Raw genomic sequence first — 25,258 nt, forward strand, 5'->3', positions numbered from 1 at the left:
GGGTAGGTACTGAAGACAGGAACTCCGTGTTGCTGGAACAGCAGGTGGAGGCGGAGCCGGAACGGAAGCCAGGGGGTCATCAACAACCGAGCAGAGCAGGTACCGAGACGTGAGGCAGAGACTAAGTCAGGATACGGGCTGGGTCTGGTGCACAGTTGGGCAGCAAGGTACAGGAACATAAGGCAGGAGCATAGTCAACACAAGCCAAGGTCACAGGTAGGCAGGCGGAGATCCAAGACAGGTACAGGTGAAGCCAGATTAGACACAAGGAGCAGGAACAGATCTGGTAACTGGAAACAAGCTGAAAGACCACTCAGCAAAGTGTGCTTGTCATTGCTGGGTTTAAATAGGCACACTGGCGCCAATGCACGCATGTGTGCCGGCTCGCGCCCCAGTGCCCTCACGCATGCGCCAATGCGTGCCCTTTCTTGTGCACATCCTGGTATGCCATGCCCAGGGGCGGACTGACCATTGAAGCTCTCGGGCACTGCCCGAGGGCCCCATGCCACTAGGGGGCCCCATCAGGGTTGCCAGGTTCAATAAAACCAGGGACAGTATGTAAAAATCTGTGTTTTTTATTACATTTGTCCCTGATATGTCTGAAACCGACATGCTTTTGATGTGAAAATCCAGAGATTTTAGCTACCCTGCCTCCTGGTGTGGTGGCCATCTGTAAGCCCAGGGGCCCCATAATCTCCTATTGCCCGGGGGCCCCATGAGTTGTCAGTCCGCCCCTGCCCGTGCCTGTGCACCAATGCGCGCTTGTTACCCGGGTTTCTCTTACATCGCGTGTACACAAGTCCCTCGGACAAAACTCCAAAGTACAAACACGCATTCTCAGAAGCAATGCTCACCATAACACAACATTAGCAGAAGTTGCCCAAAGGGTGGCGCTAATGAGCTGGAAAACCACGTAGTTTCTTGTTTGTTGGCTGACAATTCTTTGCCGTTTGTATGCAATACAAGTTCACGGCCAATGCCCTTCGGACAAAAGTCCTACGCTTTGTTCGCAGAAAATCCGATTGCGTGTATGAGGCATTCATATCAGCAAAATAACACCTTTTCATACAGGTACCCCATTAGATCAGAGCCTTAGCTGTTATCTAAAATAGAACTACTCTTTCCCATAAAAAACATATTCTAAGGGTAATTTCCAGCACAGTTTAGAAACAAAGCACAGGCTTTCTAGCAGATTGGTATAATTGTAGCAGTATTTGGTGGGTATTGAAGGTAATGTTCATTAAAGGAGGTTATAATCAGAACATTAGTGGGGATAATTATACATAAAGTGTGCTTTTTACAGGCAAAAAGAAGGAATAGTTACTATCATTGTATATCCAACCTAGTTACCAGAATTTCTGCCACAATGGACCAATATCTGTTCTGTTTCATGAAGATGCCTAAATACACAAGATAAACCCTCGATTTCAAGAAATATTATTACTTTTTTTGCCTGATCTTTACACAGACAGACTTTTATTTATGACTTCAGCTCGGTAATATTGCTTTATTTTATTGCTTAGAATGATTACTGTGTTTTCTCAGTTGCTGAATATGCATGTTTTCTACACAGAATGCAGGTTCTTTCTGCCAATTGTAGAAAAGGATCTTGCGTAAAATACGCGCCATTATTATTTTTGTTTAGCAGCGTAAATACATTGAATGGTTCTATGTGTGTATGTGTGCACACGTTTACATCAGTGTTCATTTTGGCAGCAAATTTTCAATTTAGTTTTAGGCCTCGTACACACAACAGGTTAAATATAGGACAACGGTCCGTTTTCATCGGTCAAAACCGATCGTGTGTGGGCCCCATTGGTTATTTATCCATAGGTTAAAAAAAAGCAATCTTGTTTTAAATTTAACCGATGGATACCTAACCGATAGTAAAAAAACGATCGTTAGTAGGCACGACCATCGGTTAAAAATCCACGCATGCTCAGAATCAAGTCGACGCATGCTTGGAAGCATTGAACTTCGTTTTTTTCAGCACGTCGTTGTATTTTACATCACCGCGTTCTGACACAATAGTTTTTTTAACTGATGGTGTGTAGGAGCGACGGACCATCAGTCAGCTTCATCGGTTAACCGATGAAAACGGTCCATCGGTCCGTTCTCATCGGATGGACTGATCGTGTGTACGAGGCTTGAGTCTTATGCCGCATTCACACACTCGGAATTTCCGACAACAAATGTTCGATGGGAGCTTTTTGTCGGAAATTTCCGACCGTGTGTATGCTCCATTGGACATTTTCTGTCGCAATTTCCGACAACAAAAATTTGAGAACTGGTTCTCAAATTTTCCGACAACAAAATTTGTTCTCATAAATTCCGAGCATATGTAGACAGTTCCGACGCACACAATTCCATGCATGCTCTGAATCAAGTACAAGACGGAAGCGGTCTGGTAAAACTAGCGTTCGTAATGGAAATAGCACATTTGTCACGCTTTAACGGACTGAAAAGCACGAAGCTGAAAAATGCGAATCGTCTCTCACCAAACTACTACTAACACAAGATTAACAGAAGGAGCCCAAAGGGTGGCGCAATTGGTATGGAACTTCCGTTTTATTGAGCCGTCGTACGTGCTGTACGTGAACACATTCTTGACGTTCGCAATTTACGACAACATTTGTGCGACCGTGTGTGTATGCAAGGCAAGTTTGAGCCAACATCCGTCGGAAAATTATCCACGGTTTGATTGTCGGAATATACGATCGTGTAGACTAAAAGATTTATGCCGCGTACACACGATCGTTTTTCGGCATGAAAAAAAAAACGTTGTTTTTCAGCATGTAAGCCTATAATAAGGCTTACTTGTAGCTACCCCGGATATCTCCTAAATCTACTAGGTTTATAAGATATTCCCCTGTATCTGCATGTGCCGAATTTATCGAATTTATCGGCACATGCACACTGAAGCAATGGCACGTAGTGCCGTTGCTTCAGTTAGGCATGCACAGGAGTGACGTCATTGCAGCTTCCAACAAACACAGTGCTGGAGCCCCCTATACCCGGTAACTCCGTGGGAGAAGTCGCCGGCCGGAGCGGTAAAGGAGGACCACTGCGGGAGCTTCAATCTGAGGTAAGTAATACATAATGAGCTAGTATGATATGCTATGTTATGCCTTTGTCTTGCAGGTTTTTTTTTGTTTGTTTGTTTTGTTTCTAGGGTTTACAACCACTTTCAGGGTTCACTCTTTGGACGTACTATGTACGTCCAAAGAGCTGAACTGGTTAACAATAAAAACAATAGTTGTATTTGTCAATCCAATATAAACAGAGAGGGCCAGATTCTTAAAAGGCTTACGACGGCGCAACGCCATTTGCGCCGTCGTAAGTCCTAATCTGGCCCGGCGTATCTATGCGACTGATTCTTAGAATCAGTTACGCTTAGATATTCATTAGATCTGACAGGCGTAAGGCTCTTACGCTGTCAGATCTTAGATGCATTTTTTTTTCCCGCCGCTAGGTGTCGCCGACGTCGTTTTCCCCGTCGTCTATGCAAATTAGCTATTTACGCGAGATTCCCGAACGTACGCGCGGTCGACGCAGATAATTTACGACGTTTCCGTAGCTTTTGCGACGCGTAAAGTTGCCCCTGCTATATGAGAGGCAACCAATGTTAAGTATGGCCATCGTTCCCGCGTCGAAATTTAAAAAAGTAAGTCGTTTGGTAAGTCGTCCGTGAATGGCGCTGGACGCCATTTACGTTAACGTCGAAACCAATGACGTCCATGCGACGTCATTTAGCGCAATGCACGTCGGGAAATTTTAGGGAACGGCGCATGCGCAGTACGATCGGCGCGGGAACGCGCCTAATTTTAATGATCCACGCCCCCTACCTGGATCATTTGAATTAGGCGGGCTTGCGCCGGAGAATTTACGCTACGCCGCCGCAACTTTACAGGCAAGTGCTTTGTGAATCAAGCACTTGCCCGTAAAACTTGCGGCGGCGTAATGTAAATGAGATACGTTACGCCGCCGCTGAGAATCTGGCCCAGAGTGTTGAGGGTGCTGCCTGTCTGCTGGTCATCACGTTCCACAACTTCATGGATTTCCTGCATGCTTTGTAACTTTTCCTCTATTTCTAAGGACTACATGTCCCATGGTACCTTGCTGCCCGCAAGCAGTGATTCCTGTACTGACTCCGTCTCTTAAAACTCCTCCTCTCAGCAACTTTGTAGTCCAGAAGGCAGACTCTATGTGTGACAGAGCAGTCTCTACATGCCACAGAATTCAAGGTAGGGGATCTTCACAGAGTAAGTTTTCAAGATCGTTCAAATTAACAGGAGTAGGCTAGAAATAATTAAAACACAATGTGGAATAATTATGTGATTTTACATTTTGACCATAGATTGACTTGAAAAACTAATACACTGAAATTGGATGTTTGATTTCAATTAAATAAATTGTAATATTGTGATTTCTTGGATAATGAATGACACTAAAGTATCTGAGTGTGTATTATCTTCTCAAAGAGTGAAAACAAAGTTGTGACAAAGGATTGGATTTCATGGCCTGCCCTTTGGTGAGCCACCTTGTCACTTGGATACCTGGCAACTGCAATTCAGCCCACACTGATTTATAGAATAAATCCGAGAGAAAAGTGTGATAATCCGAGCAATCAAATATTCCTCTCATACTGTTACAAATTAACATCTGATTGACTGCTATGGATTATTGCACTTTTCATGATTCCATTCCATTTAGTCATGACAAAAGTATGTGGCTACCATTTCTGGCCTCGTTCCGAAAATGCTAATTGCCTGGTTGTGTCTGGCTTTTAAATTACAGACCGAGAAAAAAACATTCGGTAATAAAAATCTGAATGTATTTTCTCTGTATTTCTTTTGAGCCAGGCACCCAAATAAAGCGTTTTCGAAATACGAGCACTGTATTTTAAAAATTCATAACTCGGTTTGCGAGTGTTGTCTTGCAAAACGAGAAGGATTCAGGCCAAAGCGATGTGCCGTACTGCGTTTTGCCTGAGGTGGGGGGGCCCCGTGGCCGAGCGGCACCAATCGCAGCCAAACAGCGCCTTTCGGAAATGCCCGGGGACAGTTTGGCTGACCTCAACAAACCTTGGAAAGGCTCGGGTACGTTTTTCCGAGGTCAGTCGAGCCTCGGGCCTTTCCGGCAGTTTCCGAGCCTCTCAGGCGCCCCCCACCTCTGGCCACATGCGGTATTGCATGCCATTGAAGTCAATGCCGAACAAATTATTTTTGTTTCCATTGACTTCAATGGGGAACTTGCTTTGATATGCGAGTACTTTGGATTACGAGCATTCTCCTGGAACAGATTAAAAAAAGTGAATAAAATAAAACTGCAAATAGTCCATATTCTTCAGTGAATATTCCAAAATGCAGATGTAATTTGAACAATAAATAAGTGTAGATATCTTCCACCGCTTATAGACATCCACAAACACCCAATGTGCCCTTGAAAAACAATTTGCTCACCAGATAGCCATGACCTCTTTAGTTATAAAGCAGATCAAATAACACTTGTGCTGCTACCTTGCAGCCTGATGTGGAATCACGGACTTCCCAACCTGTACTCTCCTCTCCACCACAGCAGGTACATGAGATGAGAAAAAGACAAAGAGGCTCCAATAGTGTAATATTGCTTGGTTTATTAAAACATGAGTAGTTAAAAAAAAAATGCCTGCTCACATTACTGGCACTAGGAAGTAGAGCGTAGGGGTCTGATGGACGCCGCGATGTGCCCTGCTCACACTGGGAATCGGCGTGCGTTGCATCGTCGCTGGAGGCAGCACCGGAAGCTGGGACCCGGAAATGACGCGACCGGGAGGCACCTTGACGTACGTTTCGGATCGATACGTCATCTGGAAGCGTCACGCTATATATTTATCATTTATTTCACTCAAATATTTTTAGGTATATATTCAAATAGTAGTCACAGCGCCCCCTATTATCAATTTACACTCATTGCATAGTAGTAATCTACTACACTTTGGGAGCAGCTTAAATCGGTTTACCAAATAGATATTGGCGCTATTTTTTTTTTACATTATTTAGATGTTGCTATCAACCTGAGTTTGGATGTGTGGTGGTGAGCAGCTTGTGATGTAAGAAAGATCTTATTGCCATGTCTAACTCCCTGTAATAAGAGTTATTAACCACTTCAGCCCCGGGGGATTTGGCTGCCCAATGAACCTGCCACTTTTTGCAATTCGGCACTGCGTCGATTTAACTGACAATTGCGCGGTTGTGAGACGTGGCTCCCAAATAAAATTTACGTCCTTTTTTCCCCACAAATAGAGCTTTCTTTTGGAGGTATTTGATCACCTCTGCGTTTTTTTTTATTTCTTGTGCTATAAACAAAAAAAGAGTGAATTAAAAAAAAAAAAAAAAAAAAAAAATTTTATTTTGCTATAATAAATGGGGGTTATCCTCAAAAGAGATACTCCGACTTAACTGCTGTTCAGTCTGTGTGTAACTTTGGAAACGATCCTCAAAAGGCTTTTTCCAAAGTTACACAGAAGATCCAGCATGTGTAATTGAATTACACTGCCTAATTTTAGGATGCAGTACCGCATCCGCCGATGGGGGCATTTCGAGTCGAAATGCCGTTGCTAGTATGCAAATTAGCACTTAAGGCGATCCACAAAGCTTTCTAGCTTCCTTTTTGCGCCGTAAGTGTTATTTTGCAAGTGTAAAATTAGGGCTCGTTTTACAAAGTGTAAAGTTAGTAACACCTTGTAAAGGCCCATTCCAGCGACGGCATTTGGTATGCTTTCCCGAGGGAGAACTCCACGGCAATTTGTAAAAAACAAAACCGGCATGGGTTCCCCCCCAGGAGCATACCAGGCCCTTAGGTCTGTCATGGGTTGTAAGGAGACCCCCCCACGCCGAAAAATTGACGTAGGGGGTCCCCCTACAATCCATACCAGACCCGTATCCAAAGCACGCTACCCGGCCGGCCAGGAAGGGAGTGGGGACGAGCGAGCGCCCCCCCCCTCCTGAGCCGTGCCAGGCCGCGTGCCCTCAACATGGGGGGGTTGGGTGCTCTGGGGCAGGGGGGCGCACTGCGGGCCCCCCCCACCCCAGAGCACCCTGTCCCCATGTTGATGAGGACAGGACCTCTTCCCGACAACCCTTGCCATTGGTTGTCGGGGTCTGCGGGCGGAGGCTTATCGGAATCTGGGAGTCCCCTCAAATAAGGGGGCCCCCAGATACCGGCCCCCCACCCTAAGTGAATGGATATGGGGTACATCGTACCCCTACCCATTCACCTGGAGGCAAAAAGTAAAAGTTAATAAACACACAACACAAGGCTTTTTAAATATTTTATTATTCTGCTCCGGACGCCCCCCCTGTCTTCGTTATTAGCTCAATTACCAGGGGGGGCTTCTTCTTCCGCTCTCCGGGGGTCTTCTCCGCTCTCCGGGGGGGGTTTCTTCTTCCGCTCTCCGGGGGGGGGCTTCTCCGGACTCCGGGGGTCTTCTTCCATCTTCTCCCCTCTTCCGCTCTTGACTCGGCGAACCCCGGTTCTTCTGCAGCTCTCCGGTGCCTTCTTCTTCAGCGCTGGCTGCCTGCTATGTTTGTGTGTTAGCTCGATTTCAAACAGGCAGCCAGCGCGGTCTTCTGTGACGTCAGGGTCTTGTCTTCTGTTCTTCCGATGTTGCCTCGTCGCCTGTTGTCGCTGCAATGATGGAAGCGCGCCTTGCATCACATTTATATAGGCATCACCGTCCCATCATGCTCCGGCAGGTACCCACGTGGTGGGTGCCTACCCACGTGCACCCACCACGTGGGTACCTACCGGAGCATGATAGGACGGTGATGCCTATATAAATGGGATGCAAGGCGCGCTTCCATCATTACAGCGACAAGAGGCGACGAGGCAACATCGGAAGAAAGGAAGAGAAGACCCTGACGCCACAGAAGACCGCGCTGGCTGCCTGTTTGAAATCGAGCTAACACACAAACATAGCAGGCAGCCAGCGCTGAAGAAGAAGGCACCGGAGAGCTGCAGAAGAACCGGGGTTCGCCGAGTCAAGAGCGGAAGAGGGGAGAAGATGGAAGAAGACCCCCGGAGTCCGGAGAAGCCCCCCCCCGGAGAGCGGAAGAAGAAACCCCCCCCGGAGAGCGGAGAAGACCCCCGGAGAGCGGAAGAAGAAGCCCCCCCTGGTAATTGAGCTAATAACGAAGACAGGGGGGGCGTCCGGAGCAGAACAATAAAATATTTTAAAAAGCCTTGTGTTGTGTGTTTATTAACTTTTACTTTTTGCCTCCAGGTGAATGGATAGGGGTACGATGTACCCCATATCCATTCACTTAGGGTGGGGTGCCGGTATCTGGGGGCCCCCTTATTAAAGGGGACTCCCAGATTCCGATAAGCCTCCGCCCGCAGACCCCGACAACCAATGGCAAGGGTTGTCGGGAAGAGGTCCTGTCCTCATCAACATGGGGACAGGGTGCTCTGGGGTGGGGGGGCCCGCAGTGCGCCCCCCTGCCCCAGAGCACCCAACCCCCCCATGTTGAGGGCACGCGGCCTGGCACGGCTCAGGAGGGGGGGGGGGGCGCTCGCTCGTCCCCACTCCCTTCCTGGCCGGCCGGGGTAGCGTGCTTTGGATACGGGTCTGGTATGGATTGTAGGGGGACCCCCTACGTCAATTTTTCGGCGTGGGGGGGTCTCCTTACAACCCATGCCAGACCTAAGGGCCTGGTATGCTCCTGGGGGGGGAACCCATGCCGTTTTTTTCTTTGAAAATGGGCATGGAGTTCTCCCTCAGGAATGCATGCCGCTGTCATTTTTTTTATCCCCGACGCAACTTTAAGCCGTCGCGATCCTCAAAACTCGGCGTAACGTAACTTCGCGCATGCGCAGTACGGCCGGCGCGCATGCGCAGTACGGCCGGCGCGGGAGCGCGCCTCATTTAAATGGGACTCGCCCCATTTGAATAGGAACGCCTTGCGCCGGCGGAATTTTAGTTACACAGCCTGAAATTTCTAGATAAGTGCTTTGTGGATCAGGCACTTAGGTAGAAACTTTAAGGCAGTGTAACTTAAATTGGATTTTTTAAGTTACGTCAGGTTTTTGTGGATCTGGCCCAATATTCCCAAAAAAAAGATATACATTTTTTTTTCTCAGTTTAGGCCGATATGTATTCTTCTACATATTTTTTGGTAAAAAACATTGCAATAAGCGTATATTGATTGGTTTGCGCAAAAGTTATAGCGTCTACAAAATAGGGGATAGTTTTATAGCATTTTATTACTAATGGCGGCGATCAGTGATTTTTATCGTGACTGCGACAATTTGGTGGACACATCGAACACTTTTGACACCATTTTGGGACCATTGTCATTTATACAGCAATTAGTGCTATAAAAATGCACTGATTACTGTGTAAATGACACTGGCAGTGAAGGAGTTTAATCAGTATGGGGGGGGGGAAGGGGTTAAGTGTGTCCTAGGGAGTTATTCTAACTGCGTGGGGGCTGGGCTTACTGTGACACGTCACTGATCGCTGCTCCCGATTACAGGGAGCAGACGATCAGTGTCCTGTCACTAGGCAGAACAGGGAAATGCCTTGTTTACACAGGCATCCCCCCATTCTGCCACTCCGTGACATTATCGCGGGCACCCGGCAGATATCGAGTTTGCGGGACCCGCTGTCACAGAGCTTGCGGCAGGCATGTGCGTGTCTGCAATGCCGCTTCCTAAAGGGATCATAAGGGGTACGTCGATATACGCAGCAGAGCCATTCTGCAGAAGTATATAGTCATGCAGCGGTTGGCAAGCGGTTAAAGTATGGTGAGTGCACTGTGCATCAATATGTTGGTGGAAAGGACAACACCCTGTTTTTACGTTTGGTGGATGAATATCACATTCTCACTTAACTTTACATTGGACTTTATTCACTTTATTAACTTTTTTTGGGACTGATTACTCAATTGGATTTTATTGTCACTACCCATAACACTTTGGTGTAAATTTCATGTTCACAATTTTTTACCTAATTTATTTGTGATTGTATGTCGTATAGTTTGTTGTTTTCACATCATAATTGGGAGCGCGGTTTTTAATTAATTCTCATTCAAACTTATCAAAGAGTGAATGGCTACCATTAGTGAAGAACAGGCTGTTTGGAGAATATAGTCCCTAGGGTTGGTAGACAATACAAATATATGGTAAATATCTATGTAGCACTACCCCCGAAGGAGCTGCTGGATATTTTCGGGCGGCATGTTACCTCTATTCTCTCATCGTTCCAGGGTATTAGATGAGAGCTGAAAAAGTTCAATGTCCACACTTTGCACTTCTTTTTCTAAGATTTTCTGAACTTTGACAGGAATATGAAAGAAGTGAAGGAAGAGGTGGAAGGGTAACAGGTAGATAGGTTCAGGTGCATAGTTGCAATTCAGAAACACTCCTGCTTCCATTGACACAGCTTTCGTCGCCACTCTAGTCAGAGTGGGTTTTGCGCAGCCGGATAGGTTTCTCTCACTAGCCTAGCAGCCGGGGTGACAAACGGAAAATGGTAAGTCTCTGCCACAGACCTTCCCACAGATGGAGACACATTTCGCTCCAGAATCCTCACAGTACAGGATTCAGCACCCAGATCTCTCCAGAGTAACTTCTTGTAGAACTTGAGACTGAAGCCTCGTACACACGACCGAGGAACTCGAAGGGCTAAACACATCGTTTTCCTCGTCGAGTTCCTTGTCTGGCAAGGCAAGTTTCTCCATTCCCATCGAGGAAATAGAGAACTTGCTCTCTTTTTGGCTCGTCGAGTTTCTCGACAGTTTCCTTAACGAAAATGTACACACGACCGGTTTCCTTGGCAAAAAAATATCTCCCAGCAAGTTTCTTGCTGGTTTTTGCCGAGAAACTCGGTCGTGTGTACGAGGCCTGACAGGCGATCACCATCCAGCCCTTCAGTAAACGGTGCATCCTTCGATGAAGTTCAAGGCCTCTCTTGAGATACCAGCCTCGTGCTCGGTCCCCTCCAAGTTAGGTCCTTCATCAAGCGGCTTCCTCCCTAAGGACGGACAGCACAAGATCACCTTCCCATGCGTAGACCCAATCTGCCTACTGGGCCTACTCTGAAAATCACAACCCCCGGACCAACACGGTCCTGGAGCCAGGATTGCAGGAACACGCACCCCCAGCCAGGAGGGCCACACACGGGGGGTGGTGGGACGACAGACTCAGGATTGACGACCCCAGTCCAGTGACGTCTGTCCCTTAAGTAGCCCTCCCCAGCATGCACAGCAAGATGATCAACTGTGGGTATGGAGTTGGGTGTATGGGATTGTACTGTGTTTTTTATTTTGTTTGTTTATTTTTTTTTGTGGCTGAACTGGATGGACTTGTGTCTTTTTCAACCTGACTAGCTATGTAACTATGTAACCCCACTGATTGGCTGCCGAGGGAGAATACCCAAATCACCTTGACCTAGCTGCTGCCACTCTTGGCCTGGAGCATAGGCGTGCCTGGGCACACCCTAATCACCCCATGTGCATCAGCATTATCCCAGGGGTGGCACTAGGTGGGTGGTTGGGGTGCTAGTGGCCAGTGTAAATGCCCCCATTATATTAAAGGCTAGGTTCAACTGTAGGAACACGTTACACCTATACTTAGGATGTAACAAAATATGCTCCCAATCAACTGTCTCCCACCATCAGAGCCTCCTCCCTGTGACAGCATGTGGCGTTATTGTGTGTTTGAGCTTTGGGGTGCACACCCTAATGCAATAGGCTGCGCACACCTATGGCCTGGAGTAACAACTAAACCCCAGGCGAACGTCTCGCCACATGTTAGAGGTCTCCGGTTGGCCTGGCTGGAGGAGAGGGTGGCCCTGTACGCTGATGACCTCCTCCTTTTTCTAAATGATGCCGGCCCTTCTCTACAGGGGGCACTGCAGGTCCTAGAACAATTTGCTGAGGTGACAGGGCTTAAAGTCAACTGGTCGAAGTCACAATTGCTTGCTATTGATGAGAATGCTAGGGGAGGGGCTTCGGCTTCTCTTCAGCTACAATGGGTTGATGATTTTACATACTTAGGGGTACGTGTCTCGAGGAATGTGGCTGACTTTCTTCCGATGAACTTGACCCCGGTAGTCAACTCAGTCAGGGCCAAGCTGAAAGCATGGGAGAACCTTCCTCTATCCCTGTTAGGGCGTGTCAATCTTATTAAAATGAAAATCCTTCCCAAGTTCACATATTTGTTTCGTAACTCCCCTCAGTGGATCCCCAAATCGTTTTTTTTCCACCTAAACCAACTCTTCTCCTCCTTTCTATGGGGCCCACGCCCTCCCCGCTTCAAGTTAACCACTCTCATGCGCCCTTGTTCGCAGGGGGGACTAGCGTTCCCGGACTGCCACAAATATTTCATTGCGACTCAATTAGTCACTGCATTCTGGTGGCTTGTTCCGGATACATCCAATTCGGCCTGGGCCACTGAAGCCGCAGTGTTGGGGTCTGCGGAGGCCTTGTCGAACCTCCTATTGCGGGGTCCGAGGGCTCCGTACAACCTGACCCCCTCTATGTGCACCACCCTTAGGGCCTGGAGGGAGGGCCTGGCCTGTGAAAAATATCCCTCAACGGCAGTATCCCCGAACGCCCCCCTCTGGAACAATCCCACACTTAGTCACTTTGTTAACATCCCAGACCCGGTGGTGTGGACCAAGTATCACATTAAAATTCTCTCTGATATCACCGCAGACCTCTCAATTTTCTCCTTTGATTGTTTAAAGTCTAAACACAATGTCCCGCCCTCACATGGATTCAGATACCTTCAGTTGTCCCATGCTTTCAGGGCCCAGTTTCCACCAGGCGAAAGTCAACAGGTGCAGTCTGACTTGGAGCGGATTTTGCGCTTCGACTGTGCAAACAAACCCACCTCTGTGTTATATGCACATCTCCTCCGAGTCTCTTCTCCTGAATTGTCCAGGCTCCGCCAGCAATGGGGCCGGGATGATCCGGAACTAGACTCTAAAGACTGGGTGGATATATGGGACTTCCCATTTAGGATACTGGTCTCCCTGAGAGATCGCCTTATTCAATACAAGATTGTCCACAGAGCGTATCTCACTCCCGCCCGAGTGCACCGGATGAGGTCCTCCCTCTCCCCGGAGTGCTGGCGTTGTGACCATGCTCAAGGGGACTACATTCATATTTTCTGGTCCTGCCCGGTCATAACAGTTTTTTGGTCACAAGTCTTTTTGGAGGTGAATGAATTGTTCAGTATCTCTATTGTCCCGTCCCCAAGAATATGCCTGCTGGGACTGGTGGAGGACCTGGTGCCCAGGGTGGCTGAGAGAACCCTGTTGGGACTCTTGCTGTTCTATGCCAGGAAGTCCATTGTCCTGTGCTGGAAGCGTAGGGCCCCTCCCTCGTTGGGACTCTGGAAAACACTTGTCAATAATGTGATACCCTTATACAAAGATACTTATGTACACAGAGGCTGTCCGAAAAAATATGACAGAGTCTGGTCTAAATGGTTGGCAGAACCCTCCACCGCGGCTGCGGATTAGGAGGCTTCTTTGATTTCTGATAGCGTTGCTTGAAGTCTTACTGAACCGTCCCCTGTTAGCACAACAATTTGGGTGACCATGTTTCACCATCCTCCTACCCCTGGAGCTTGAGCCAGACCACCTCATTGATGACAGTTTAATATGGTAGTCACCAATTTCTAGTGTGTCTTGGTTCTGTACTGCTACCTTGCGACCCCTGCGTGGGCCCTGACCGTGTTGTAAGCCAGATGTTGGCTGTGCTATTGTACGTTGTATTGTCTATGTGTTTTTACAAATAAAATAAAAAAGATTAAAAAAAAAAAAAAAAAACCCAGGCGAACAAATGTGGTCACTCACAGCACAGCCATGGCTGGAACAGAAGTCAAATTTGCTCAAAATTACAAATGTCTGAGTAAACTAATGCCGCGTACACACAGTCGTTTTTCGGCATGAAAAAAAACGTTTTTAAAAGCGTCATTTAAAATGATCGTGTGGGGGCTTCACATTGTTTTTCGGCTTCTGAAAAAATTTCGTTTTTCAGGTTGTAAAAAATTATCTCGTGTGGGCTAAAACAACGTTTTAAACCCGCGCATGCCCAGAAGCGAGTTATGAGACGGGAGCGCTCGTTCTGGTTAAACTACTTCTGATCATTAGTATTAGTGGGAGGAATAATTCCTGATCATTGGTATTAGTGAGAGGAATAATTCCTGATCATTGGTATTAGTGAGAGGAATAATTCCTGATCATTGGTATTAGTGGGAGGAATAATTCCTGATCATTGGTATTAGTGGGAGGAATAATTCCTGATCATTGGTATTAGTGGGAGGAATAATTCCTGATCATTGGTATTAGTGGGAGGAATAATTCCTGATCATTGGTATTAGTGAGAGGAATAATTCCTGATCATTGGTATTAGTGGGAGGAATAATTGATGATCATAGGTATTAATGGGAGGAATAATGCCTGATCATTGGTATTAGTGGGAGGAATAATTGATGATCATAGGTATTAATGGGAGGAATAATGCCTGATCATTGGTATTAGTGGGAGGAATAATGCCTGATTATTGGTATTAGTGGGAGGAATAATTCATAATCATTGGTATTAGTGGGAGGAATAATACCCGATCGTTGGTATTAGTGGGAGGAATAATGTCTGATCATTGATGTTAGTCGGAGGAATAATTCCTGATCATTGGTATCAGTTGGAGGAATTATGATCATATTGTTGGTGTCAGCGGGAGAAATTATGCTCCATCATTGATGTCAGTGGAAGGAATGGTGGTGTATCATTGGTGTCAGTGGGAGGAAAAATGCCTTGTATATGTGGGAGTAATAGTGCCTCATTGTCAGTATCAGTGGGAGGAATTATGCCTCATCCTTGCTGTCATTGAGAGAAATTATACCCCATTGTTGGTGTCAGTGGGAAGTAATGGTGACACATAATTGTTGTCAGTGGGATGAATTGTGTCTTGCATCAAAGGGAGTTATGGTGTCCCAAGGGCCAGATAAAATAAAATAAAAGGCCACATCCAGCCAGTGGGCCGCAGTTTGGAGGCCACCAGTGTAGGTTACAAAATGATGCCTCATTTTAGGCTACAATAGTAAAATATATCAGTGCCCTCCCTTTATTTGTATCGCCAGGCACTTTCAACTTCCCCATTGTAAGACTTTTGCCTATAAATATGGCACTACCTGCGCATAGTATGCATGTTCTCCCTGTGACTGTGTGGGTTTTCTCTGGGTACTTCGATTTTCCTTCCATACTCCAAAGACATGCTGATAGGTTAATTGGCTCCTGTCTAAATGGGCTCTAGTATGTTGTTGTAATATTAATATATATGTGTATGTATTTTATATATATATATATATATATATATATATATACCGTATTTATCGCGGTATAACGCGCTCCCGCGTATACCGCACACCCCCAAAGTGCCCCCGAAATTCCTGTAAAAAAAAAATGTTATGATTGCATTACTTACAGTCTTCCCAGCGTCCATCGTTAGGTCCGGCGTCCGTCTGCGGCCTCGATGGTGTCCTCCCGGCTTCTCCAGCGCGCGCCTCACATCGAGTCCCCGCTTCCCACCCTCTGTTCGAACGCCTCCGCCGACATATACCGAGTGCAGTACACTCTGGTACATTCGGCAAGGCTCGGCGTCGCTCGCGCTCACGCTCTGTGACGTTTTTGCGTGAGCACGAGCCTGGCCGAATGTACCCGAGTGTACTGCACTCGGTATATGTCGGCGCAGGATTTCAAACTGAGCGCGGGAAGCGGCTATCGGCGTATATCGCGCACACACGATTTCCCCCTTATTTTAAGGGGAAAATAGTGCGCAATATACGATAAATACGGTATATGGTGTTATATGTAGGCACTCTAGGACAAGTCCATTGTACAGGTCACATTAGTATCTGTTAATCTATTTACACATGTCAAAGAGGACCTGTTAATGTTAATATGCAAGAATGCAAATTAGGGCAGCTGATGACTGCAGCTGTTTCCGGCTGGGGGTCATTATCTGTCACTCTGAAAGACAGAGGGTAGCTCAAAGGCCTAATGGAAACGGACAATCAAATTGCTCAGACATTCAGGGTATAGGCAATATAATCTGGAAGTCAGTCTTGTCTTTCCATGATTATGAAGGCACAGATCTAGGAAAGACGGGACTCGGAGTTATATTTACTCTGTTGGATTTTTGTCATCTGTTGCAAGTATTGGACTGTGTTCTGTGTTGAAAGTCAATAAAAAGTGCATCTCTCTGGAAGAATCGAGTTGCTGCAGAACATAACTTATATCATCATTATAATAACTAAATTTTAATTATCTAACCTCTACACACCATACGATACTTCACTAAATTGGTGCTGTGACCCGAATCCGAACCGGGGTTGCTGCAGTGTAATGTAGTGAAGTATCGTATGGTGTGTTGAGGTTAGATAATTAGGATTTAGTTATTATAATGATGATATAAGTTATGTTCCGCAGCAACCTGATTCTTCTAGAGAGATGCACTTTTTATGGACTTCCAACACAGAACACAGTACAATCCTTGCAACAGATGTCAAAAATCCAACAGAGTAAATATAACTCAGAGTCCCGTCTTTCCTAGATCTGTGCCTTCATAATCATGGAAAGGCAAGACTGACTTCCAGATTATATTGCCTATACATTGAATCGCTGAGCAATTTGATTGGCCATCTCCATTAGGCCTTTGATCTACCCTCTGTCTTTCAGAGTGACAGATAATGACCCCGAGCCGGAAACAACTGCAGTCATCAACTGCCCTAATTTGCATTCTTGCATATTAACATCAACAGGTCCTCTTTGATATGTGTAATTAGATTAACAGATACTAATGTGACCTGTACAATGGACTTGTCCTAGAATGCCTATGTATAACACCATATATATATATAAAATTCATACACATATATATTAATATTACAACATATGTGTATGTATGAATGTGAGTTAAATTTAATGTAAAGTCAGAAGGTTTTTGATTGTGATCCTAATGTATTTAAAAACCTTCTGTGTGCAGCAGCCCCCGAACACCCCCTAATACTTACCTTAGCCCCATCTCACTCCAGCGATCTCCACGAGTTCCTCGGCCATCTGGGACTCTCCTCCTGATTGGCTGAGTCTTGGCCTGGCCAATCAGGAGAGAGAGGAGGTAGGGCCGAACCAGGACTCCGTGTCTGAATGGTCACAGGGAGCTGTGACTTGGTTCTGGTGCCCCCAGAGTAAGCTGCTTGCTGTGGGGGCACTCGACAGGAGGGAGGGAACCAAAGAGCCGAAGAGGGACCCGAGAAGAGGAGGATTCGTGCTGCTTTGTGCAAAACGAACCGCACAGAGGAGGTAAGTATAACATGTTTATTATTTTTAGAGAAAAAAAAAAACAACAAGACTTTACAATCACTTTAATGACCTAATGCCACGTACAGACGGTCGTTTTTTGTGATGAAAAAAAACGACGTTTTTGAAAACGTCATTTAAAATGACCGTGTGTGGGGAAAACGTCGTTTTATGTCTTCTGAAAAACGACAAAAAAAAAATTCGAACACGCTCGAATTTTTTGTGTCGTTTTTCAAAACGTCGTTTTTTGTGTCAATGAAAATGATAGTGTGTGGGCAAAACGACGTTTCAAAACGACGTTTTTAAACCCGCGCATGCTCAGAAGCAAGTTATGAAGCTAGCTTCAATGAAAAAGAGTGCCGTCGTACGTGCTGAACGTAACCACGCTTTGCTAGAGCATTTTAAAAAACGATGGTGTGTAGGCAACGTCGTTTTTGAGAATGAAGTTTCAAAAACGTCGTTTTATTTCATGATTCAAAATGTCGTTTTTTTTTCATCACAAAAAACGACCGTCTGTACGCGGCATTAGACTGTTAGCTCCTTGAGGGCAGGGACTGATGTGAATGTGAAGAAAGAAGAATAGTGCGCATACCACATAAGTTGTGAAAAAATTAAAGCAGCGATTCAAAAATGTTATACAACATAAATAATACAAGACAAAAAATGGAGTCGCGCTAAAAACGAGGATTGAGAATACCTTGGTGAAAAAGTAGTATGCAAAATTGAAGTCTTTGGTATGAAAGAAACAAGTCCACAAAAAATTAAATTGATAAACGTGTTCAATCTGTGTGATGTTGAATAATCATATTGCTGCAATAAATGAAAATTGAAGAAACCACCACCAAACGAAAAAACTGACCCTTACCAGAGTCTAAGATCCTAACGGACCAAATAGTGCAGGAAGTATCACAATCAAATGGATGGACCGTAGCGTGCCTCCTGGCGGGCTCCTCAGTAATAACCGATAGTCCCACGGAGCATCCAGAAAAAAGATACAGAGCCTATGATCCCCAGGGATCAGACAGAGCAGGGAAAGTATGATCCAGCATGGAAAACCAGAGCGTCCTATTATTATGGTCCTAGAGGTCACCAATGGAGTAGCATATGGAGTGTCCATATATAAAAAGAGACTCACATAGTGTTTTACTGCAATAATATTTAATAAAAACATAAGCGGATGCACTTACAGTTATGTAGATAAAAAACAGCAAGGAAATTATCAACAGCCGGCCGGCGTGACAGAACGAGGATTCGTCCTCAGCGTGCGGTGACGTCAGAACGTCGCCTCCCACTGATGTGAATGTACAATATATATGTAAAGTGCTGTGTAAATTATAAATTTGAATTCTTGTCAAATACCTGTGCTATTTTAAGATGTTATCTGATAATTTAAGGGATTGTTATATAAATATGAAGATTTTACAAAGTATTTCAACTTAAATTTCAAATTTTCTCATACAAAATTTCTACCCTATGCTTAACCCGGCAACCTGAACATTTTGACGCCAGATTTTAATCATACGTGTAGCAGACACGGCTTACAGAAATGCAAAGTTCTCTTAATCCGTGCTCTCGCCCTGAGGTGTTCAATGCCGGTATTAGATTTGCACCAGCCCAATGAAATAGCAGGAATTAAAGCCTAAGAGTCACTAGTGGAAGATATCCAGACAAATCTGTTAGCTAGAATTACATCACCTGATTGTGGTTGACCTGCTGCTGAGAGAAAGGTGCCTAAGGGGATAACATTTTAATCAGCAAGGCACAAAATTACCCTTCTTTCTACCTTTCTCCCATAGGGTGGCTGTTTTGGGTTTTATAGTTCAAAGCAATTGAAAGCATTTTGCGGAACATTACATATTTTTTTGTCACTATGGTAACAAGTAATGTAGGTACCTGTTCTCCGTTAAATTAAGTGTGATTTGCCATTATGGGAAATGTGATGCAATTGTGATCTATTTCTTTCGTAGCTGGAAAAAAAAGCATTTTTTTTTTTTTTAAAGCCATTGATTTGGGGAAGTTACAGGATGATATGTTCTTCATAAATTTTCATTGTTGTAACATGATTGTGTCAGGTGTAGACACTTGACCTCATATTTGTCTCAAGGGAGAAGGTGGGTGCCTTGCTTGAAATGTTAATTTATGAGGCCAGAAAAGGGACATTGTTGTGTGTAGAATTGGCAGGTTACAAAAGCGGCTGAAAGCAAATTAGGAAATCCAAATAATATTGTATTATCCAGACACTTGCAAAAAAACAAAGGGAATAATTAATATTGGAATGAAAAGTCTGTGCATCACAGAACAAAAGCGCCTTCTCTTTTTTGTAATTGAATTGATCTTATAATTCAGCAAAATGCCAAGATTCAGTTGGGAACAATTAATATCAGTGTTCGCTGGGTTAGTGCTAGACTGAGCAATTAAGATTTTCTTTTTTAACTGAATTTTTTTTATATTTTTTGGCTGTTTTAGGTGGTACCACATCACTTGTAATTTATGCAAAAAAAAACCTAACCAGATGGGACTTTACTGGTACCAGAACGGAACAATTACACAATGTATATGTATAAAAAGTTATATTTTTTTACAAACATTTATAAAAAAAAAAAAAAACAATAGATAAAAACAGAGGCCCAGATCCACGTAGGAGATACGACGGCGTATCTCTGAGTCTGAGTCGTCGTATCTTGGCGCCTGATTCAAAGAATCAGATACATCAGAATTTTGGTAAGATACGACCAGTGTAAGTCGCCTACGCCGTCGTATCTTAACTGCATATTTACGCTGGCCGCTAGAGGCGTGTACGCTGATTTACGCCTAGAATATGTAAATCAGCTAGATACGCCAATTCACGAACGTACGCCAGGCCTTCGCAGTACAGATACGCCGTTTACGTTAGGCTTTTTCCGGCGTAAAGTTACCCCTGGTATATGAGGCGCAGCCAATGTTAAGTATGGACGTCGGGCCAGCGTAGAATTTTCCGTTGATTATGTTGTTTGCGTAAATCGTTCGCGAATAGGGCTGTGCGTCATTTACATTCACGTCGAAAGCATTGGATTTTTGCGGGTTAATTTGGAGCATGCGCACTGGGATACTTTCACGGACGGCGCATGCGCCGTTCGTAAAAAGTGTCATTTACGTGGGGTCACAATACATTAGCATTAACATAAAACACGCCCACATGTTCCATATTTGAATTAGGCGGGCTTACGCTGGCCTATTTACGCTACGCCGCCGCAACTTTGCTTTGAGAATGCTGCACTTGCCTGTCAAAGTAGCGGCGGCATAGCGTAACTACGATACGCTACGCCTGCCTAAAATTACGCCGTTCTACGTGGATCTGGCCCAGAGTTTACTGTATCTGTGTCCTTGGCCATATAACAATGCTAGCCAAAAAAAGCGCAACGTTGAAACACTGTCAGTATACTTTGCAGGCATGATATAAGAGGTCAACGTGTTTCACTCATAGCTTCATCAGGACCTTGTCATCTTGACTGCAAAGGTAAAAATAGAATGAAAAACCTGACCAAGAAAAAGGCACAGTAAGCAACCTGTAATATGTACATAGTATACTATTGCATTTATAGCATTTTAATCACATTCCTTGTGAATTTATGCACCCCAGTAGGCAATGTAGTCTGAGACCATTGCGTAGAATAGGATATTGGGAGGGTAACATATACGGATCAATTGGTATGTTTTTTAACTGGATGGCAGACTCAGACACCTGATTTTGAAAGAGAAATTCTAAAGTTTCATCTCCTCCAAATGTTCACATACTGGGATTAATTTAGTAAAGAAAAATGGGCTTTTTATTTTGCAAGGGATGTCACACTTTGCAAGGGATATTGCCCCAGAGTTTAGTGAATGTTGTGAAGTTTCACAAAGAATACCCAATCACATGCACGGAAAACAAAAAATATTTTGCTTGAACATGATTGGATGATGTTAGGGTCACTTAGCCTTGTGCACGGAAATATGGAAACTGGGGTGCAGAAAAATGGCAGCAGATACTCTGGACTGATGAGTTAAAATGTTAAATATCTGGCTGTAACAGGATGCAGTTTGTTGGTGAAGGGCTGGAGAGCAGTACAATAATGAGTGTCTGCAGGCAACTGTGAAGCATGGTGGAGCTTCCTTGCAAGTTTAGGGCTGGATTTCTGCAAATGGAGTTGGAGATTTGGTCAGGATCAATGGTATCCTCAATGCTGAGAAATACTGGCAAATATTTATCCATTATGCCATACCATCAGGGAGGCATGTGATTGGCCCAATTTTTTTTAAATGTTTTGGCTGACAACACAGCATTTTTGTGGTCTGCATGGTGTCAGCCCTGCCCAGGTGTCTTTCGCTAAACTATTCATACCCTGCCAATGCTGCTCTGAATTCAGGAGCAGTGCAGTAGCATTGCCACCCCATCACAGGAAGCTAAAGTAGGTGGACTCCACTGCCAGGATCAATAAGTATTTGTGAAACTTTATAGGGGAAACCTCAAGTACAGATACACTGATAGCTAAATGCTGCAGGACATTCTTTTTTATGGGAGGTTAAAAGTCTACTTTAAATATGTTTTGAGATCAAGCTCCTCTTGTCCCCTGTATATGCAAAAGCTATACTGTACTGATGCTCTTCCTTTTCAACTTGTAACGGCTTAACCCCTTGTGGATCACCTGTCTGCAATGTACCGCAGGCAGGAGACCCGTGCAGGCAAGGCCTACTTCAGGGTTTACAGTTTTGATTGTACACAGCGGAAGTCTGTCAGCAGATCCATGGCCAGTACTTGCTGATCGTTTGTATCCAATCACAACCCAGCACCCTATGTTGACAAACCACACAGAGCTCTGTACAGAGGGAACAATCTCTCTGTAAAGCAGGAATAAGAAGAGATCTTAAGTAAAAATCAACACACATTACACATTGTTAGGCACACATTTAACCCTTTCATTGCCCTAGATGTTAACCCCTTCCCAGCCAGTGTCATTAGTATAGTGGCCCTATGTAGTATTATCTCTGATCACTGTATTAGTGTCACCGGTGATGTCAGGGTTAGTTATTGAGTTTCCACCCCCCCCGACCATCAGTGGGGGTTGATTTACGAAAACTGGAGAGTGCAAAATCTGGTGCAGCTGTACATAGTGGCCAATCAGCTTTGAAATTCAGCTTGTTCAATTAAGCTTTGACAATAAAACCTGGAAGCTGATTGCACTCTCCAGTTTTAGTAAATCAACCCCTTAGTGTCAGATTGCCTGCCGCACTATCGCAGTCCAATTATACGGTGTCATTAATAGTAAAAAAATGAAAAAAATCCAATCTATATGCCATAGTTTGTAACGCTATAACTTTCACACAAACCAATCAATATACACTTTTTTTTTTATACCAAAGACTTGTAGTAGAATACATTTTGGCCTAAATTTATGAGGAAAATGTGATAAATAAATTTTGTTCCGTTCAATAAATTTGTATTGAGTTTTAGAAATTGACAAGATACAAAAGAACCATGGGCCAGATTCACAGAACAGATACAACGGCGTATCTCCTGATACACTGTCGTATCTCTTGTTCTATCTATGCGGCTGATTCATAGAATCAGTTCCGCATAGATAGCCCTAAGATCCGACAGGTGTAATTGACTTACACCGTCGGATCTTAGGATGCAGTACCTCGCCCGCCGCTGGGTGGATTTCGCGTTGTATTCCAGCGTCGGGTATGCAAATTAGCAGTTACGGCGATCCACAAAGGTTTTTCCCGTCGTTACGTTGGCACAAGTCTTAGTTTCCCGCCACAAAGTTAGGGGTGCTATTAACATGGTGTAAAATCACTCCACCATGTTAAAGTATGCCCGTTGTTCCCGCGTTGATTTTGAATTTTTATTTTTCCCGGCGTAAGTACGTTACGCACGTCGCGATTCACAAACACGTCGGGCCGCCGTAGGTTCGCGCAAAGCACGTCGGGAAAATTGCGAACAGAGCATGCGCAGTACGTCCTGCGCCGGAGCGCGCCTAATTTAAATGGTACCCGCCCCATTTGAATTGGGCGGGCTTGCGCTGGACGTGTTAACGATACACCGCCGCAAGTTTACAGGTAAGTGCTTTGTGGATCGGGCACTTACACTGAAAACTTGCGGCGGTGTAACGTAAACGGGTTACGTTACACGGCCGCAATTCTATGTGAATCTGGCCCCATATTACTACATGGCTTGGCAAATACAGAGTAATCAAATAGTGTGTGAATAATATAGTTAATCAACTTATAACCAAGATTCCATTAGTATTGTCATATAAATGTACATCTATCTATGGAAAAGAGCCTCAGGATTTGCCCTGATGACCATTCAGAATAATCAAAGTGAGAGAAATAGGGAAAAGAGAAGGTAAGCCTAACAGAAGGAGAATTTGCACCAATTAAGTCTGTTTAGGACTAGAGTAGGATTGGGAAGGGTAATGTAGTGTGCCCATGGAGACCACATCTTTTCAGAGTATGCTTCTCTATTTGGAGATAATATAGTTCCCTTGGGATGGGGGAGTCCTGGATTTTCAAAGCCTAACAACTGAAAGTCTTGCTGCTAGTAGTGTGTGGATTACTACTGTGCATAGGGGTGTTGGTATAAAGTCTATACAGAGGTTAAGCAAGGATAGGCTGGGAGACCTAGGGTTATGAACAAAGACTGAAGATTTCTATCCAAAAGTTAGTTAGGAGCGGACAGCTCCATAGGATATGGAGAATGCACCCTTCGCCTCCACATCCTCTCCAACAAACAGAGGTTAGGTGGGTGTTAAAAATGAAGATCTTTAGAGGGGTTAGGTACCAGCGTTGTGTGATTTTGGGGGTCAGTTCCCAGAAAGTAGTGCAGTGGGTATTATAGTATACCGACTTTAGTGCTGGTTGCCATTGAGATAGTGTGAACTGTAATCTCAAGTCCTTTTCCCATTGAATAATCAGGATAGACTTTACAAATGACTGCTTTTCCTGAAGCAGAGTGTAAAAGAGAGAGATTCCTTTTTTGTTGGGTATATAGGATTTAAGGTATAACCATGCATGGTTAGGGATCTCTCTAAGTAGATGAGGCTTTTTAGCCAAGCAATGGCTAATTTGTAAATATTGAAACAATTCTGGAGGGGCTAATATTTTGGTCCTGCCGTAATCTGGAGAAGGATTACAATTTTCCCTTATCAAAGAGATCGTTAAGAGTCGGTTCACACAGCAGCGGCACGACTTCGGGGGCGACTCTACAAGTCGTCCTGAGGACGACTTCAGAGGCGATTTGCAAAACGACTTTTGTATAGAAGTCAATGCAGGTCGCCCCGAGCCGCCCCCGAAGTCGTACAGGAACCTTTTTCTAAGTCGGAGCGATTCTAAGGGATCTTTGGGAGGTTATGAGTTTCAATGGAAGGTGTAAATCTGGGATTAATACCATTAATGCTAAAAGGGATACGTTTATTGGGACCATGGGGGTTTGTTTCCAGTGGTGGTCTAGAAACTTCCACCAGGCTAGTGCGGTAGCCCTAATTGTGGGGGAGAAATGCTGGGGTATGATACCTTTTGGTCCCGTACTATATAGCCATAACTCCAGTTAATAACCTGGTACTTGTTGATTGTCTATGGATCCCCATTGAGTTTTAGGAGGTGACGAGAACCAGTCTCTTAACTGTGCTAGTATTAATGATAGGTAGTAATCTTTGATGTCTACTAGTCCTGAGCCACCAACTGACCTGTGTTTTATAAGCCTGTTGTGTGCGCTGCAGGGCTCCTTTCCTTGCCATATGTAGGAATTGAGAAGTTTTTGTAGAGAAGAAAGATAGGAGATAGGGACTAGGATTGGGAGAGTCCAAAAAGGTACAGTAGCTTGGGGAGAACATTTATTTTGAATGCCGCTAGGCATCCTGCCCAGGAGAATTGAAAATGCACCAGTTT

Source organism: Rana temporaria, chromosome 3, assembly GCF_905171775.1.
Source record: "Rana temporaria chromosome 3, aRanTem1.1, whole genome shotgun sequence".
Lineage (NCBI taxonomy): Eukaryota > Metazoa > Chordata > Amphibia > Anura > Ranidae > Rana > Rana temporaria.